Source organism: Anolis sagrei, chromosome 1, assembly GCF_037176765.1.
Source record: "Anolis sagrei isolate rAnoSag1 chromosome 1, rAnoSag1.mat, whole genome shotgun sequence".
Lineage (NCBI taxonomy): Eukaryota > Metazoa > Chordata > Lepidosauria > Squamata > Dactyloidae > Anolis > Anolis sagrei.
The window spans coordinates 25,307,963-25,321,614 of record NC_090021.1 but is presented as its reverse complement, the minus strand read 5'-3'; the positions used below and the strand labels follow the sequence as shown (position 1 = coordinate 25,321,614).

The 13,652-nt window shown below is 38.3% G+C and overlaps 1 protein-coding gene across 8 annotated transcripts in view; it reads right to left on the bottom strand.

The window, feature by feature from the left end:
- The window catches only part of KLC4 (kinesin light chain 4), a 68,421-nt gene that overhangs the window by 44,060 nt on the left and 10,709 nt on the right, over nt 1-13,652 (bottom strand). The window contains exon 1 of one of the 8 annotated variants that reach the window (XM_060754437.2): nt 7,037-7,193. The exons of 6 other annotated variants lie outside the window; for them this stretch is intronic. The gene's annotated coding sequence lies outside the window, so the exon portion shown is untranslated. Of the gene's footprint in view, nt 1-1,992; nt 2,065-7,036; nt 7,194-13,652 lie in introns of those variants that run through there. One more of the 8 variants, XM_060754439.2, reaches the window with a different exon arrangement.

Below are 13,652 nucleotides of genomic sequence, written 5' to 3'. Positions count from 1 at the left end.
TAGTGGGACAATATCTCCCCATTCCATGTCACATAGTAATGGGTGAAGACAGAACAAAGAAGCAGACAAGGACAGTAGACTGGAAAGTCCCCTCAAAAACCAACAACAATCCAGTGAAAGGCTCCAGTTTCTTTTTCCAGAAAAGAAAAAGCATGTGTGTGAGAGATGGATGCTTTGTGACTCCACTACAGAAAGGAAGGTGGCAAAGGTTATCCCAGCAAGGTGAGCTTGGGTATGGGATACATTGGTCAGTGGCAGCAGGGAATGAAATCATGTAGGAAAGTTGTGGCAAAATAAATATCCTTTGTGCACTAACCTGGCTAGCAGACAATTTCTTTAGGAAAAGGGGGAAATACTGATTTGCTCCATACAAAACGACTCTCTGAAATTCACAACCACAAAGCTTCTCTAGCACGTACTGCATGTAGTTTAACATGGCAGCTTGTTTTTCTAATACTTGGACAGCTATTCATTGGGCTGCAAGCTTTCTAAACTGAGTTTACAAACCTATCAAAACAAGACACTTTCATTTGACTCCATGGAGTCAAACTGCTTCTACTATAATTGCTAATTGCAGAACAAAAGAAATTTATTAAAAGTTATGAGTACTGTAAGCCAAGAGTGTACAAGAAAGAATTTTGAATGAGGATACTAGATCTTTACACCAGCTTCTAATTGCAAATAATTTGAGATTTTTGCAGTGGATTCTCAGAATGTTCCCTTTCCTCCCATATAATTATTCTGAGAAAACATTTACCATGGGATTATATTCTTCTCTTTCTATTCCATACCCTCATTTAATTTCCTACATCCTGTTCAACATTTCTTCCATCTCAACAGTCATGTTAATTCTGGAGGAACTGTCATTCCTTTCAATGCCTCTCAGGTATTACTGAAGGCCCTGCAAGAGATTTGAAGCCACCCAAAGATGTCGTGAAAATAGATTATGGTTTCTATGCTTAACAACAAATAGTTTTTATGACATAAGAGTTCTTTTCTAGAACCTCCTGAAGGAATGTCTCTGGTTCGAAGACAGAACACAAAGCACAAGAAGGTTCACCAATCATAACAGTCTTCCTTAACCCAGTACCTTCCAGGTAGGATGAACTACAAACCCTATCACTGCAACTGCTGAGGCTGAGTTACTGTGAGTTTTTCAGGCTGTATGAGATAGGAGACGGTAAAAAAGTCAAGTCCAACACATCAGAAAAATGCCAAGTGGGAAAAGGATGAGCAACTGAATTTTTCAACAACACAAAACTCCAGAAACCAGTATTATCAAACTTTTTTGCAGGTTCAGAAAGGATCAGTCACAAAGTATGGGAACAAGAAAGCTACTTTAATTCGCCCATCTTCCTCAGATCTTTTTCTTTCCCAACCACAGCGACCATAATGCCCAATTAATTCTGTTTTTTAAATGTTCATAATCTAATTTTTAAAATACAAATCACATCTGCACAGTTTTATTATATACAACGCAGTTGCAAAAGGTGGGGTGGAAGTCAGTGTTGCTTCACAGAATTAATAAATCCTAAAAATTCACAAAGACTTGCTCACCAGCAGTGCAATGCATTTTAATGATGAGAAAAGATCTTCCACTAATGGGAGGCAGTCTCACTATGCTGCTATCTGGGTGTATGTGTGTGTATGTGAGAAACTGAGAGATCAGCATGAGAAGTACTGCATGCATTAAAGAATCAATTCCACTACCATGAAAATTCAATTCTGATTGCAGCCAATATTTTAAACATTTATAATGCATATAACAAGATGCTTACATGCTTTTAATGTCACTTGGGTCTCAATTATGCTTGGAGTTTCCACACTGTCCCACAACTCCCCTCTTCTAGTAAAACAGAATTATTATTCTGCTGTATTATTTTTTTGCCATCATTTCCTGTATTGCTGCCTATGTGTTCTGAAACATCAGCCTCAAAATATTGACATAAGTCTGTCAAACCCAACAAGCAGAGGTAGTGGTGGGAGGCTTACTATGTCAGCATCTTGATTTTGGCTCTTTAGCAGACTATCCAAGCCAAACTGGAAGCTGCGTCTCAGGCTGCATCTCAACATCTATGTAATTTTAGGATCCACAGCTTCTGACACAATAAACAAACAAACAAACAAACAAATAGGATTCACAGCTGTGGAACAAGACCAAGAAGAATATAGTCAAACACGGAACTTGGATTTCAAAAAAACTGATTTTAGTAAGTTCAGGGAATCACTGGGTTATATCCTCTGACAGGGTGGGAGTTCTTGAAGATTGTGTTTCAAAAAAGTAGTCACAAATAATTCCTGGACTGAAAAAGCCAATGTGGCTATATGGCAAACTCAAGGAGGTAGTGAAAAGAAGAAGTATGGATATAGAATGAAAGGACAAATGACCAAGGACAAATGTGTAGCCCAAGCTTCAGGTATAGTATATGGAAGGCTAGAGCTCAGAATGAGCTGGGACTGGCTAGGCAAGTGAAGAGCAGCAGCAACAACAACATAATGTTTTCTAATGCATTTAAGGTAAGATAATAACTAAGGCAACAATGGGGCTGCACAAAAGGATGCAAGTACATCAGCAAAATGCTAAAAGATCACAAGGAAAAGGCACAACTATCTAATACCTATTTTACTTTAGTCCCCACACATACACCAAAGATAACTGTGCGCTTCCATGCAATAGGAGAAACCTTGGCAAAGATCTGACTTGCAAATTAAAACTGAGAGCAATTTAGTCACGAATCCCCACCTAACAAACTTCAGATCTGCAGGGCCAGAAAGTTTCAAAGCAACTTGACACCATTTTTAAAAAAAAAAATCTTGGAGAACAGGTGAAATGCCAAAGGACTGGAGATAAGTAAACATTGTCCTTCTCTGCAAAAATAAAATAAAATAAGAGAAAGAGAGAGAAAGAGAGAGAGATCCAGAGACTACAGACGTAGGAGCCTAACCTAAACATCAGATAAGATATTCGAATAGATTATAGTTGTCTGCAGGTATGACAATGCAGTAATTGATAGACACCACCATGGGTTCATCAAGAACAAACTCTGCCAAACTAATTTTGTATCTTTTTTTTTCAATCAGACTGGTAGTTTAATAGATGGTGGGAATTATGTACATGTCATTTATCTGAATTTAAGCAGAACATTTGGTAAGTTTCCTATTAATGTTTTGATTAGCAAACTAATTAAATGTGTAATAGATGGGAACAGAGTCAGCTAGATTGATAAATGGTTGGAAAGCCATGCTCATAAGAGCAGTCATCAATGGCCACACTTCCAACTGGAAAGACATCTCAATTGGAGTGCCTCAGGGCTTTACCCAAGGGTTATCTGTTCACTGCTGGCTCGGAGGATGGGAACAGGTCGAATGATTTTAAGTTACCATACTAGAGAGTAGATTTTGAGTAAACAGTAAGAGCTGAACAGCAAAGGAATCGATTTCCTAACATGGTGGTCCATGAGCAGGAGGCACCTCCTATGATTATATGACTCTATGGCTGACCTCAAAACTGCTTGAAACCAAGCTTTGGCCACAACCCCAAACTTATGAAAGGTCAAAAGATTCTGATTGGAAGCAGATTAATAAAAGAAAAATCATGGAAATACAAGAGCTTTAATGACCCATCACCATACTTTCAGAAGGCAACTCGCGTTATAGGGGGGATCTGTCCTGTTTACTAGGGAAGAAAGTTATAAAGACTGACACTTACAAAGCATCAATTTTCTTCTCATCTGAAATATTTGCCAAGTTTACAGAAGGAAGGAGACGGCAAAACACCAGGATAGCAGGCAGACAGTAACTGTACCATAACCAAACAGGCTTGTCATAACAGTACTGTGGCAATTCAGTCATGCTTACAAAGTGCTCACTCATATCCTGCTTGAATCATAAGCTCATCAATATTTACTTCACTAAAGATAACATAGGATCCCTTTATATCTCTGAGCCCTGAGGCTAGCAACTGTGAGAGCTGAGTCACAACAATGAGCTGTAGGGAGGCAGGGAGAAAAACTAAATTAAGCTACTAAAGTGAATCTACAAAAGAGACTTTCTGTTAACTTTCCCCCTAAGCTTTCCCATGTTTCTGACCTATTAAACCCCATATATTCTGTCTGGAAGAGTTCTCTAAGTTTGTGTTTTAGAGAACTAGTATGGTGCACTAGTATGAAATTAGTAGTGTTCTTGAAATTTCTCTTACTATATAGAATAAGCAAGCCTCTCAGGTCTGCGGACAAAACATGAAAATCTCCCATGAAAAAAAAATAACATTTCTAGAGTAGCATCTCAATTGGGAATATACAACTGATTTGCATCAGATAGCACTGCTTATTTCCCTTTTTCTTAACTATGTCTTTCTGTGCTTTGTGGTGGTGATAGATATTTTTCTGTTATGCATGTGTTTATGCATTTAATAAAAATATTTTAAAAATATTGTTTTGATCTGTTCACCTGCAAACCTGCAAAGCTAATCCAGATAAAAGGTAATTAAGGGAAACAGGGCATACAGACTTGGGAGGCTGTATGCAGCCCAAATGTCATACTTTGCCTACTCTTGTACTAAATGTTTCACTACTGCAGTATTGTCGTCTTCCAATCATCTTCCTTAAAAAAAAAAACTGTTGCATCTCTGCTTCACATATTTCTCTGCCCTTAGACACATTACATCTCTGTACAAGTCTGTGTTTTCTGTTTGTGTTGCCCAGTTCATACACAATCTTCTGGGGATAGACCATTCTTACTCTCACATACAATAACTTTTCATCAGATATATGCAACTTGTGACTTTTTGGCTGTTGTAAAGTGTGTCTTCCATCAAAATTTACCAACAGCTATGCTGATGTATTTTGATGGCAACTACCATCCAACATCTGAAAACCAAATGTTTCCTGCACCTGCTTTTCATTTAGAATGTAAAATGTGATGGCTGCATGCAGTTTCAATTCAGGAAAAGACAGCATGCTCTTGCTTTTAGAAGTTAGAAAACAAAGAGCTGGAGGTATACTAGCCTTTTAACTCAGCAGTACAAGGAAAACATGCAGACAATATTCCTTCCACAGTTAAGTAATTAAATAACAAACATGCAAAACCTATCAAATTATTCAAATTAACCTATAAACAGGCCCAGATATATATGCAGAAGCCTCCAAAAATGTAGTGCTGCCCTATGAAGAGACTATTAGCCTTGTTCTGTGATGGTGATAGAAAGCCCTCCTCATTCATGGAAGGACTAAATATTATGCAGGAAAGGGGAATTGCTTCTCCTAAGCTTAGTAGTGAGGAAAGGCATATTGCTACGGCCATCCTCCACCATCCCAGATAGCAGTCAAGATTTTCTTGCTTTGCAATATGAAATATCCAAAAGGCACTAGTTTCCATTTGATCTTGTAAGGTAAGCAGAGTCAACTCTGGTTCGCGTTTAGATGGGAGACAACCATTTGTACAAACTGTAGACTTCTATTTCAGAGGAAATGGCAAAATTTCTGAGGATTCCTTGCCTAAGATTGGTTACAGGTACCTCCAGGAGTGAGCACACCATGCCAATATTAAAATCACTTTAGTGATATCCAATTAGTTTTTGGGAAAAGTACCAAGTATTGGTTATTACCTTTAAAGCAATACATGATTTGGGTCCAGGTTACCTGCAGGGTGGGTACATTTACTTCAACCAGAACTTGACTGGCAACTATCACCCAGAGAATGTTTTCATTGTCCAACCTGAGACTGTGGAAATACCTGCCAGAAGAGCTTCAATAGCTAAAAATACTGCCTGAATTTTAAAAAGTGTTAAACTTCTATCTCTTCATACTTAAAGTATGAATTATTATTGACATTTTAAAGTTTACATCTAGAGATTTTAATGTGTAATGGTTTATGTTCTAATCTAGTCTTTATGAAGGTAATTGAAACTTAAATGATGAATTAAATAATAGATTCTGATTTCAACCCTTTACACAATTACTAAGAATTTAATCTTTACATTGTGGCCCTGATTGGTCTTTGCAAGATTTCATGAGGTCTCCAATGTTCCTTCCTGTTATTAATTACAACCAATCCATGAATATTTATGAGACAATTACTGTATCCATATTTATGTAAATAAATATCATAGCAGTCTAAATCTGCAACATTTACCTTTTTGATTACATTTGCATGACTTCAAATTTCACAGGACGGTTTCCTATAACTCCAATTTGCAAATGAGGAACTGAGTCCAATCCCCCCCCCCCCCCCCCGGCCGCCTCCAGCAAACCCCAAGGAAAAAACCCAACTTGTCCAACCTCACAGTAAGTCTGTGGCACAATTGAGACTCAATCTTCAGAATACAGAATCAATTCATCCTTTAACTGAACTACACTGGCCTTCAGGCAGTTTACAATGCTACAATAAAACAATCCTGTCCTTTCCATTCTCTAAAGTTGATACAGCAGTACCTAGCCCTACTGAAACTCTGGAATATGCTGAGCTAGAAAACAGGGCTTTATCTTCATGAGAGGGCAAGATGAAACAAAGAAGCACATTTCGGCAAGGTAGTAAATATAAATTGACAAATATTTTAAGAAAGGCAGTCATTTTTTTTAAGTAGATATGCCTCTCAAGAGCTTTTAAACATGATTAAACATCATTACATCTCACTCCAATTCCTAGGTTACATGTATTTTTCATGATGCGAAATAGATTTTGCTCCTGTCTACTAGCATGATAATAACTCCACAAAACTAATCATAAGCTAGGGTTCTCCATTACTCCTTGCAATACTAGCAACATGGCCCTACTCTGCCTTACTGAGTCTGCCTTATTTGCCACCAGCTACCAGAGGAAGAAAGTTCCATTTAATTCAAGGCAAGTCAAACTGGTAGGGTGCCAGAAGGACCCTGTTTTCCACAGACCCTCTGTTATTGATTCTTTCAGTCTCCCCAAGAGAGCTCCATCTGTTCCCTCTTACTGCAAAGGCTCTTTGTCAAGAAGATCGGACAGCGCCCTGATCTTTGTCTTTCATCTCCCCGACAGCAGAACCCCCACCAACTGAGTAACTTACACTATGTAGAAGCTGATTTTCCACAAAAGCCTCGGAGGGACCAAGTAGCACTATAGAAACATCATGATGGTAGATATTAGGAGAACAGCAGGGGAGCATCTGCTGTTCTGAGCTCTCTTCCTGCCTGGAAGAGTAACTATGCAGCTAGATGATCTACCCACTGCAGCAGCAGAAGCAGCAAAGATGCTGTCAGACTCCTGAGAGGGAGAGATAGCAAATGCTTTCCTGCCAGCACAGGCAAGACATACACACACCAGGGACACTGGTCTCTAGCAAGTGACGCAAATAATGAAGAGCACAAATCACCATGCATCTGCAAGCAAGCACTTCTTCAGGTGCCCCACCCTGGCCTCCCCACAGTCGCCTCCTCTCACTCTACAGCAGGCCTTTTGTCATCCAAGGACCTTCTTCATTCAGTTGAGGTATCGCTTTGTCCACTTACCAAAAATATCATTACTGAGCAAATAACTGGAGCAAGAACAGCAGTCCTTTCTTCACAGTTGCTAACCGGGGAGCCATTGTCCTAATTCTATAGCAGGAATGAGGAACCTTGGCCCTCCAGATAAAATTTTGGCCACCATTGTTCCTTACCACTGGCCATGTTAGTTGTAGTCCAAAGCATCTGGACAGTCAATGGTGCCTACTCCTGGACTATAGGAAGATTCCAGTTTGAACTCACCATGTATTAACTGACTACAAGCAAATCATTCATAAGGCAATGTGTGTGACTTCTCAGTCAAAACAAACGTGCAAAACCACCCACCCCCTGCATACCACAAGAGATTTTGCTTTCATGAACAGTGCTGTCACTTACTTTCAGAAAGTTCAGTAGCAATACAGTTATTTTTTGCCATCATGATTATTAATCAAATTATCATTTAATGGACAACCAAGTGTGTTGCCACTATGTCATCTTGTTGTTCCCCAAGTTTTTGGAAGAAGGGCAAATCTCCAGAGCTTAAAGTATAACAGAGCCATCACAGAACAAATTCTGTATCGACAATTTTTAGTGCAACCCTATGTGTATTTGATCAGGATTAATTTCTACTCAATTAAAATGGGCCTTTCTCTCTACCAGAGATGTTTAAGATTGCAAACTCAAGCCAGGAATAAGATTATTAATACTCCCAAGCTGAAACATCAAATTATGGCTATTTTCCATGGATTTTGCAAGCTGAAAAAAAATAACTTATTTCATGACTATAGGAAAAAAACCAAAATAATGCTTAAACAGCAACTGTTTCTGCCCAGTATCTAAAAAGAAAAAGGAGATCCATTTATCAGAGAATAGTATGGTTTCACACAAATATTTCTAAGTACTTTGTTCTTTGAATGACGACATGGCTTTTAAACAACCTTGAAACACTGCAAAAACAAAAACAAAAGAACCAAGTCATACCAATGAAGAGCTGCTTATTTTAGGAGGAAGGGATCCTTGAGCAAGATAGCCTACCAAAGCTTTTTTCCTGAAGCCTTCTAAAATCAGACTTAAACAGGAGGCTCTCTACTATTTCTAGATTTTCGATGTATTGTTTTTATTTTACGTTCTTACATTATTCATGTTGTTGAGTTATTCTGTTTGATGGTGCAAGTTTCCACACAGAATATTTGTACCTTGCTTTCCAGATTCAAATTCCAAAAACAATGTTTCTTTACTCAGCAGCATAATCTAGACTGGGCTGGGCAAATGTTCACCCAGTGTGCTTGCACAGGAGGTCACACCTCTTGATTTTGAAAAAGCAGACACCAGTATGTGACCAGAACACCACTTCTGGTATTCAATTTCTGTATTATTTTGAGCCAAATGTCAGGGAATGGGGAGGAGTGAAGTCAGAAAATATTATGAATAAACTTTTGCCCTGGGTGGTATTTTCAACACACCGAATTGGGAGGGAAAGGACAGGATTGGAAAGCTTGGGGAGGGCTTGAGTGCTACAGAAAGGAGGTGGGAAGCCATACTTTTTTGGTCCCTTACTTAGACCTACTCCCTGTCTATCCATTCCCATAGGCCTCATGTTATACAAATGGAAACAAAACACATCCCTTTCACCTTTCGTCCTCCAAAGTCATTTTCTGAAAACAAAAAAATGATTCAATGAAGCATCTGCCTCATCTTTTAATAGCATGCAAAGATACATACCAGCTGTGAACTGCATCTTTCAACATGTAAACCTGCTTTCTCTGAAGATCAATAAGAGCAGACAAACACAGAACACACTAATGTTCTTCAGTCAAAGGCTATGTCAAAGCTTTAGACCAATACAGACTTGAGTAGGATAAAGGAAAGCTGGTATCTGCTATATTTCATGTTTAATATCGGAATCCACCATAAAGACAGTCTTGTTTCTTGCTTACACCATGCAAGAGGAACAGCATGGCTTTTATGCCAATGTTGGGTAAATATTAACACAGCATTTCTATTGCCAAGGTGGCTTCATTCCAACCACACCCATGGAATCTGTACCTGCAGTCTGATATCTGCCTAACTGTATGCAGAGCTACATGTGCTCACACCAACGGATATTAAATGTTTCAGACTATGGTTTGAAGAGTACAAAGAGTACACAGAACTAATGTAGCAGTTTAAAAGTATACTTTACTTAAATTGTAGGTCTTCTCAACAAAAATGAAATTATATTCTATTGTTTTTGTTCTGGCATCACACACTATGAAGATCAAAGTCTACACTAGTAAGCAAAAAGCACTGGTATGGCTAAAGCTGGATCTGAGGCCTGAAGACTATGGAACAAATAAGGTCAGCAATAGGAAGGAGGCTGGCATTGGCATGCCAGCAACTTCCACGGCCAACGTGGAGTCTTTTCTTATTTAAAAGAAATACATCTTAATAACAACTAGCCAATAATATGCCAATTATTTACAGATGTTAATTTCATTTTTTATTTTAACCAAGATTATATTAACCTTCTCTTGAACAAAACGAGAAATGGTACATGCTCAGAATATGTTTTGAAATAAAATCAGGACTGACAAACAATATTGGGATATGCACTGTTCCAACTGAAGGAGGCTATAATTATGGAACAGCGGAGCTTGGGGTCAAGACCTGGGGAAAATCTAAAAATAATCTGGACACTTCCCTTCTACTACTTCTACTTGCAAAAACTATTCTCATCATCTGCCCAAAACATACAATTAAAAGAATAATTATAGTTTTAAATCAGTACCACTAAAATATTTTTGTCGTTAAGTACAAGTCAACTTTGACTTCTGGTGACCTCAGGGATGAGACCTCAAAACATCCAATCAATAGTAGCCCCTTGTTAAAAGTCTTTTCTTTAAAGACATTTCATTTCCCAAAGCAGATTGGAATAAAACATTTGCTATGTGGAAGAGAGAAAGCAAAGTGCCATCCCAGCCTCACCAGAAAGATAATTCTACTAATTACCAAGATATGTTCCTCATCAAACATGCCTATGAAAGTGGGGAGGTAATTCCAAAGTCTGGATGGCTACCAAGAAGTCCTGTGTCCAGTTCTGGTCACTTTATTTAAAGGAAATTGTTCATCTAAAGCAAGCCTGTTCAACCTGTGGCCCACAGACCGAGTGCTGCCTAGGATGCCTAAGAATGAGGTTCAACAAAACTTACTTAAAAAATTGTAAGAGGGTTGTTTTTGGGGGGTTTTTTTTTTGGTAAATCAATTATGCAGTTTTTGAGCATGAACTTTGTGGATCACAATGCAGCAGAATAGAATAGGAATATGTTATATCTACAAATATTGGAGTATTATTGGTAATTCGCATTATAATTTCAAACAGTTTAGCCAGAAGACTTGCTCAGTGATTTCCAAAGACCCTCTTAATGGGGTGGCACATAATTATTACTAGGGTTTGTTTGTTTGTTTTTCTTTGCTTATCTGTGGTGGGCCAATATCATGAAAATTATTCAGTGTACTTATGCAGAGTTCTAGCCAAATTAAAGCAGCCAGTAAGCCAGCCATACAAGGGAGTTTACTGGGTACATAGCCAATCAATATGCACCACAGCCTGGGGAAAAGACTACATAAAGAGGAATGGAATATTTATTTATTTACAGTGTTTATATACCACTTTTCTCATACACACCCCCGGAGGGGGGACTCAAAGCAGTTTATAACAAATAATAGTAAAATCCAATGCCTCAAATACAGAAAAGCCAAAACATAAATCTAAACAAAAATATAACTATGCATTAAACCAATAAGACAATTAATCATAGGATAAAACAACATTTAGACATGGAGACATAAAAGGTAAAGATTTCCCCTGACATTAATTCTAGTTGTGTTCAACTCTGGGGTGGTGCTCATCTCCATTTCTAAGCCAAAGACCCAGGGTTGTCCGAAGACACTCCAAGGTCATGTGATCAGAATGACTGTATGGAGCACCGTTACCTTCCCGCAGGAGAAGTACCTATTTATCTATTCACATTTGCATGTTTTTGAACTTCAAGGTTGGCAGAAGCTGTGGCTAACAGTGGGAGCTCACCCTGCCCCATGATTCGAACCACCAACCTTTCAGTCTGCAAGTTCAGTAGCTCAGCGGTTTAACCCGCTGCAGAACCAGGGGGTCCATAAATTAACCATAAGATAAAGCAACATTTAGACATAGAGACGTAAAAATTAATACCTCCTAATAAAAACATTAAAATCACATGATCCAGTTCGTAGAATGAGGCCATACTTCCCTGCACAATGCTGGGAAAAACATTTTTTCCAAATATAGTTTTCTACTAATGAAAAATCCAAGGAGGATTCTGGCCCAAGTCTTCTCTGGAACATTGTAATAAAATTTTATAAACACAAAATGATTAGGCTAGAGAAGAAAATGTTATGGAGAGACAAGATAGTGATCTTCAGATATAAAAGCTGCCCCATACAAGCTGTAGCACATTTATTGGCTGCTGTTCGGGCTAGAATGAACGGCAGAAACATCATGGAATTAGATTTTGGTTAAACATTCGAGGAGGGAGGGCATTTCTTGTAGTAAGAGCTGTTCATCAGTTCAACTGATGACCTTGGGACAGGTGGTGGGCTTTTCTTGACAAAATGTATTTTTAGATAGCCATCCATTAGAAAATTTGCAATGTTAAATGCTGTCTTCAGCAGGAGGTAAAAACTACATGACCTCCAAGTTTCTTGTCAGTTCTTTTTTTAAAAAAAAATATGTATAAGGAAAACCAGCAACATGAATTCAAAACAGTGCGTGTGTGCATGTGTTCAGACTGACCCTGCAAAATCCCCAGCGATACAAAGGGATAGTTTGTTGTTAGTGTCTGGATTACACATCTTCGCATCAGTGCCCGAGCTGACAGTGCAAATCTCATGGACCAATGGCAGCTAATATGCTTCTATTTCATATAGAACAGCACTTGCACTATTTCAAGGCAGACATTATTATTTATTTATTTCAGACATTTATATTCCACCCTTCTCACTCCAAAGGGGACTCAAGACGGAGCACAACATACAAACCGCAAACATTCAATGCTGGGACATAAATTAATTATATGCATACATAAACATTTAAAACATTTGTCTCAATATTAAAATAGACTGCTTAAAACCAAAATACTGAGATGCTATAAACATTAAGTAAATTGATGTCAGGTTATATCTATTAAAACATGACAAGCATTGCATTGCCTGCTAAGCAGTTTACACTTGTGGGAGTGAGAAAAGAGAAAAAAAATATTTTACTATCATTTTTAGCAATAATTTTCATTCAGTAAACACAAAACCAAGAACAAAATATGACTGGAGGTAAATAAAAGCAAGAAGACTTCTGGGAATCACTGTACAATGTTCAATTCACAGCAGTCTGCATCAATTTGAGATAGCTAACAATTACACAAAGCAGAAGCTGCTTTTTATCTGCACTGAGGACACTACCCACTGTGACTTGTCCCACTTTAGTCATCTGCTTCTCCTGCTAAATAGTAATAAACTTAGGCTGTTGTAGGCTACAACAGTGTGCAACACTTGAGAGACCCATTGCACAAATCTGAAAGACAGACAGGTGAAAGCAAAATGGAGGTGCAACCAAAAATATGGGGAGTTCCATATAGAGGCCTGTCTCATGTGTCACTCCAATCCCTTAGGTACAGCAGACACCACAAAGAATGGGAACCAGCTGCACTCACAAAAGACAGCCACTTGCATCCCTTGTCATATAATTTCTGGCCATTTTGCTGCATATTCAATGCTCAATTTGTTGTAAGTGCTGCTGCTGTTTGTTTCCCCAGACTGATTGGGTGGAGGGAAAAGCAAAAACACATTCAACATAGATGGACCAGGCCCCGTTTTAAGTAATTTATCAGCCCTGTCTTTCTTACTGAGGCATATTACAGAAAAAGAATTTGCTTAAGAAAAAAATGGATGAGAGAGTAGACAATTTGCTTATTCCCAATACAGGTTGAGTATTCCCTTATCCAAAATGTTTAGATGTTTTATGTTTTGGATTTGCATATATGGACAGAATGAGATATCTTGGAAATGTGACACAAGTCTAAACACAACATTCATTTTATACACACACACACACACACACACATATATATACGCACACACATAGACTGAAGATAACTTTATACAATATTTTTAAGAATCTCATGCACAAAA